The following is a 6698-nucleotide window of genomic DNA, read 5'->3' as shown; positions in this document are numbered from 1 at the left end:
GGGAACAGACCTCATTTTCAAAGCAATTGGGGCATATAAAACCTGAATTTTAAATGTGTTCACTGAGGCATCAAAAAGCAGCAAGAGACTTTGTGGGGTCATAGCATCTTGTATAGAGACCTAATCTGAACTATAAATCAACTGGATTTAAGTACTAAGGTGACTAAGGCTACTGAAATGACTCCATCTTAATATTTAAATACCTTTGCTAATCTAGCTAGGAACCCAGCAGTTACTGCAAATCAATGGGAAAATCAATGCATGAATTAGCTCTGGAAATGCAGCTTGGGTTGAGTGTTATCGATCAGACAATGCCTTAGTATTTTTTAAATTAGCCTATTTCTGCTCAGGATCACTTGGATGGTTTTGTTTTGGGTCTTGTCAGGGTTTGTTTTGAGATGCAACTCTGAAGCCACATCCACAGGCTTGGTTTCCCGTTCCCAGCAGCATTTCTCTGAAACCACCACGAGTCTGCCTCCATGGGAGCAGCAGGAATTGCCCCTTCATTGCCAAACCCTGGAGAGGAGGTCCAGCCCTCAGGAGCCCTTGGGAATCCAGCACAGCCCCAGCAGGGCCACCAGCAACAAGCATCTGGCAAGCACAGCCAGAAACCAGGGACCTCGAGGAAACAGCTGGCTTCAATATCTTGTGGTAGCCAGTTTTCTTGAGTGAAAGTTAACAACATTCATTCAACCCTTCCCCAGAGGTCATGTTCCCTAAATTTCATGTTGCTCTTCTTGATGCCATCCAGACTTGCCAAGTTTTGTGCTTCCTTAGTGATGGTGTCCATATCTGCAAACAACTGAAACTGTAATCAGTGACCAGGAACTGGAACACTTTACATGCAGTGCCTCTCTGATACACACCTTCTTTCCAGTGACATCAGCCAACATCAATTCATATTCCAGCTGAGACCTTTCTGGTAGTGCTACTTGCTCAGCCGTTCCCTTTTTTGTCTCTGTACATCTGGCTCTAGGGTGGCACCAATTACTGCATTGCCAGTTTGTCTGGGCTGAAGCACATCACACTGATTTCAGTCCATTTTTCAAAATTTTATGATCATTTGGAATTGTAATCCTTTGAAGGACTCCCTTGGCAGTGCTTGGCAATGCCCAAAAACCTGTTAGTAATGGATATTCTCTTCCCACATCCAGATGATATGGGATACAGTAAAGCCCAGGAGAGGTATTAAAATGCCCCTGTTCTTGACTGAGAACCACAAAGCCTGTTTTCTAAGTAATTATGTGCCTTTTGTGATTCTTGTCTTGCTCATCACTTCTCAATTTGCCAGTGAGACTGTCACATGGTGAAATGATAAAAGGTTTTTGTGCTGTTGTTTCAGCTGTCGCCTGTCAGAGCAGAGAATTATGCCTATTATTACCTTGATTTCTTCTTCTTCAGCAGAGAACAGGAACTATGGTGACCCTTCACTTCAACTCTCCTATTTTCTCTTCTGTGCTGGCAAGTTAATTGCACAATCACTGAACTGGGTATTTTTAGGGTACTGAAACAGGGCTGGCTGATTCAAAACTCCCTTTTTTACGTGCAGTTGTTATTTCCCCCCCTCCCCTTTACAGCGCTCTGCTTGTCCAGAGGCAGCCCTGGTAGCTGTCACCTCCCTGCTATGGTGCAGGAGTCACCTCTGCTCCTCACTCCCACCTGCTGCAGCCACCTGTCCGTGCACAGCCTGGGACCCCAAGGGCTACATGCACAACCCCAGAGCTCCCAGATAGCAGGATAATTCTAGGGATACCAGCAGGGCACAGAAGGGTGTCACCTCATGTTGTGTAGGGCTTGCCTCTGCACCTGCATGTAAATGTGTGTGCAAGCACTGTAGACAGCTGGAAATGAGCAGGCAGAGTCATGCTGAATTATGCTGCAAATTCTCAGCCCCATTTCTAAGTTATTTTCTACTGCATGCCTAAATGCAAACCTTGGTATCATGTATGAGGAATAATAAAATAATTGCACTCCATCTTTCTTGCCAGTGACTTTACACAAGAGAAAAAAAAAAAGCCGTGAGATGAATTAGCACACAGCTACGTTTTGAAAAACTGTGTTGGAGAAACATTGAGGAGTCACTGAGCCTCAAGCACATCAAACTTTCATGGATGGATTTGCTCCCATTGAGAAGACATATGAGGGACACTAGATTTGTAGAATCATAAATCCTAGAATATGCTGTGTTGAAAAGGATTGACAAGGATCATCAAAGTTCAGCTTCTGGCCCTGCACAGGACAGCCCCAAGGCTCACATCATGTGCCTGAGAGTGTTATCTGAGTCCTTCTTGAACTCTGGCAGGGTTGGTACTGTGATTATTTCCCTGGAGAGCCTGTTCCAATGCCCAACCACCCCTGGGGTGATAGAGAACTGACTGTGTCAGCCTTACTATCACAACAGGCTTTCTGCAGTGGCCAGGCTCTCAGCTGGGAGTGACTTATACAGCCAGAGAAGGTGATGGCCATCCACACTTGGATGAGGAGTATTTCTTGCGGTGGACCTTCATGCTGGTGTGGAAAGCTGATAAGAGCATGAAGATACAGCAAAAAAGGAACAGTAAACAGCTGAGAAAGGGAAGTACCTCGAGCCTTTTCAGGAAATTCAAACCTCCAAGGGCAGCAAGGCAGCAGCCCTGGGTTTGGGTGATAGAAGAGCAGCTGGAGGTTTAAACTGTGTCTCAGTGAAATCCACTGCTGTGTGCGATGGCAGCCAGCCTGCCTGGCAGGAGCAAAGGGCTGTGTCAGTTTGCCCTGCCACAGCACAAAGGCTGCCTGTAACCTGACATGCTGACACAGGCTCCTTCTCCTCCCGTGTGCCAGTTCTCCCCCCTGCCCCTCCCGTCTGCAGCGGGAGCTGTGGCTCCCAGCTCCTACCTGATACTCCCAGTCCTGTCCCCAGGGCACGAGCTGTCTGACATCTGCTGAAAGAGCTGCCCACCGATGTTCATCTGTACTCTGGCTCTGCTAGAGCAGTTTTCTGCCTCACCACTCATGTTGTTGGCTGAGCTGTGCTATGAAACTAGGACTGCAATAACAGAGAATTGCAGTTAGGACATGCCTCAATAAAAACCCTCTGTCTTGTGTATTGGGCACCACACACCCTTAAAATGCCTTTAAATACCATTATCAGGGCAATTTTTCCACACAGGAGCACTGTTTAAGCTCTCTGCTACACTTTGTCGTTCTGCCTAGTGCATATAAGACGGACAGAAGCGTTACTCCGTGGCCACTTTGTGAAGAAGGGCTCTGAAAGGCTGTGGAGCATCCCCAGAGACACCGAGCTGCCGTGGCAGGGCCACCTCAGCGCCTGCACAAGGCCGCGGCCGCCCCACTCGGCCACTCCTCTGCCCTTTGCCAAAGAGCAGCTCGCTCCAGTGGAATACCTGGCAAATCCTTGCTCTGAGGTCTCCTGTGAAGTGGCTTTGTGGAGGCAGGGGTGGCTTCAGCCCCTCTGCACGTGTCCCTGCAGCAGCGCCTGGCAAGGAGCCGTGCTACCCAGGCATTGCTGGGGACAATCCCCCATCCTCTGCTCTTCCTCCTGCTTTGAACGGGGGGGCTGGGAAAAGAGCCCTTTTAATCCCCTGAGCAGCCTTCTTCCCACATGACTAACCCTTCTGCATGCGTGCCATCCGCCTTTTCTCAGATGAAAGTGCTGGCACTGGGATGCTGGCTCCCTGGCTCCCCGGCTCCCTGATTCCCTGTCTCCACAGCTCTCCGGCTCCCCAGCTCCCCAGCTGCGAGCTTCAGCCCATGCCACAGGAGCTTTGCCCGCCCTGGGACACATCCCTGTCTGCAAGAGGAGGCTTTCATGAGATCCTCGTGTCCGCTCTCCTGGGGGGACCCGAGCTGTGTGACACGGAGGGGGACATCTCTCCTCCTCTGCAGGCACGCACGGCCTGTCCAGCTCCATCCGGGCCGCCAAGGGCACGTACAGCACCCAGCCTCAGCTCGGGCATCAGCGGTCTGGGCTTAGCTGGCCCGTCCTCTGGGAGGCTGATTCCTGCAGAGCACCCACCTCCCGCAGCTGGTTCCGCTGCCAGCCACCGCCCAGTGACCTCCCAGAGCACCGAGGGCTTTGTACCCCACTGCTCCGAGCCTGGGACCAATGCCTTGGACAACTAATCCACACCTCTCCATAACCTCCTGTCACATTTGCTCCCTGCTTTTCTTTTTCAGACCTAAAAAAGCTGTCACCTCCACACAGCTCCACTGGACTCCCAGGTTGCCACAGGCTGATGGCTGTTTCCCAAGGCAGAGTGCTCAGCATTGCCAAGGGGACAGTGCCCCGTGCACAGGGGCCAGCCTCAGATCTGAGGACACCAGGAGCTGTGTAAAGATGCTGTCAGTTTCCTGAAGCACCAGGAAACCAAAGTGTTTTTGCCAAATTTAGGAGAAAGATTAGAAGCTGAATGACTTTTAGGAAAATGAGTGTACAAACTGGCAGGTTAAATCAGGAGAGCATAAAGTGTTACTTTGAAGGATAAAAATCAAAACCATATGCTATAAAGGCAGATGAGAGGCAACTACTCAGGTGCACAATATTCTGCATCCCTTACACCTTGCCCTTTACAAAAAAACCAAAAAAAAACATCTTGCCCCAACAATGAAAGGAAAGGTATTGATCTTCTGAAACATGGCTTTGCTTCTAGGTAACGTGTTTTTCACTTCAGTTTTACTAAGCAAGTGGTCCCAGTTTATTTTACAGTGACCTTGTGCTCTCACATCAGCACCTGCAAAGTTGTTTAGATACAATGTCATCAAGAATGTTAGTCCAAAGTCTGAAATTCCTGTTGGTCCACAACTGATAAAAGCTGCATACTGTCATTTGTAGTAATTATAATTCAAATTATAGGAGAAAAGCAAAGGCAATAGAGAAATAATGCAAGAACACTCTTGCAGTGTTTCCAAAATTAAATGCTTTCCATTTAGTCATTGCTGTAGCTAGCAAGATGCTTTGACAGCTTCAAATTGTCACCTCTAAGGGAAAGGGAAACATAGTAGGAAGGAAGAGGACAGACTAAAATCAAATTTTACTTTTTGATCTTAGAACAAATTCAGTTCCTACTGAACCTGTTTACTTTACTCAGAACAAAGCTGGATCTGGGCTACAAGGGCAAAATTACTCTGGACTGATGCAAACATCAATGCAGACACAAAATATCCAGTTAAAACACAAGGCTTTCATGCAAAGTGCATCCACAGTGCTTAATGTATTCACAAAACTGAACATACTGATACATTTGTGCTAGCAAGAGCAAACCACTCATCACTGCCAATGTACTTTAGTTTAATGTAGTTTGAAAAATAGCAAGTTTAGTCCATCAAATTAGGCATATCTAACTGTGCAAATTTTTCATTAGCAATTGTCTGTTTGCGTAGGAAGCTGTGGTGTCACTCCATTGCACACCGCTCTTCTTGCATGCCACATTGAAGGGAAACAAAAACTATGAGAGGCCAAAAGGAGCTGCTCATAAAAAGCCAAGCACAGATTGTTCATTGCTAATGGACTGTGGACAGTTGGTCAATGCATTTTCCACAAAAACCTGGTGTATTTAAAGCAGCTTATTTTATGAGTCACAGGTTACTGCAGTCATGAACTGACCAAATTTCTGAGGCATCTGAGACATGTTTTAAGAGTATCTAGAATCAAAAACTCCCACTTTTCACTGAGTTGTTTCATGCTCTTGTTGCACTTCTTCCCTGACCTCAAAAGTAATTTCTTTTGTTTTCCCAAATGTGGGAATTTACACGTGAAAAACTCTTTCTGCCAAGACGTGATAAGTCTCCTTGGTTGGTCAAAACTGGCAGCCAGTTCTTGTGCTAATACTGTGATTTGTATTAATTTGGGATTTATATCTTACTCACAGTGATGAATAAACAGGACTTGACTCCTACCCTGAGACTTCTTGAGCCCATTTCACCCATCTACTTTTGTGAATAACAGCAGAAACAATGGACTGACTTCCCTCAAAATGTAGAATAAAGGTGCTACTTTATGAACAGGGAAGAGTTGTCCATGAAGATCAGTATGACAGAAGCAAATGTTGTACCTGGACAGACTGGAGCATATAGTGTGCATGAGGCCTGTGAGCTCATCCCTGCAGGCTCTCCAGCACTGGCTGAGCCCCAGGGGAATACTGGGTCCAGCTGTGAGTACCAGGATGCAAGGTGGGCTGATAGAGATGTTTAGGGCTGAGTACCACAGACAGACTCTTTATACCAATGTTCTTCAGCACTCCAAATGTCTGGCTAATGACTGACAGTGTAAACAACTTACTCGTGCATGATTTGTGCTCATTCTAGTGTAGGCATCAATGCTCTCTCTCAAGTAAGCTGAACAGAATTGTGAAAGTCCTTTCTGAAATGTTGACTTGCTGGGGATGTGGAGTGGAGTGATAAACACTGCAGATTTTCTTCACACAGAACTTCTCTGGGTTTATTGTTTCATTTAATTGAATTTTCCTTTTTCCTCTCTTTTCTTAAATACAGCTCTTGAAACAATTCAGTCTTGGGCACACCATGTACCTTTTTTCAAGATTCATTGGCACAGTACAAATGTTACTGAAAGCAGAACCAGCTCATTGTTTTGGGAAGCAGTTCACCTTATAGTCTATATTCCACGTTACTCACTTTCCTGTTTATCATCACAGGCTGGATGCAGGTGCTTTAGAGAAAAAGAAAAAAGTGGAAGTTACATA

The sequence above is a fragment of the Passer montanus genome, unplaced genomic scaffold (genome assembly GCF_014805655.1).
Source record: "Passer montanus isolate IOZ18808 unplaced genomic scaffold, ASM1480565v1 scaffold3, whole genome shotgun sequence".
NCBI lineage: Eukaryota > Metazoa > Chordata > Aves > Passeriformes > Passeridae > Passer > Passer montanus.
Note: the sequence above shows the minus strand (reverse complement) of the source record.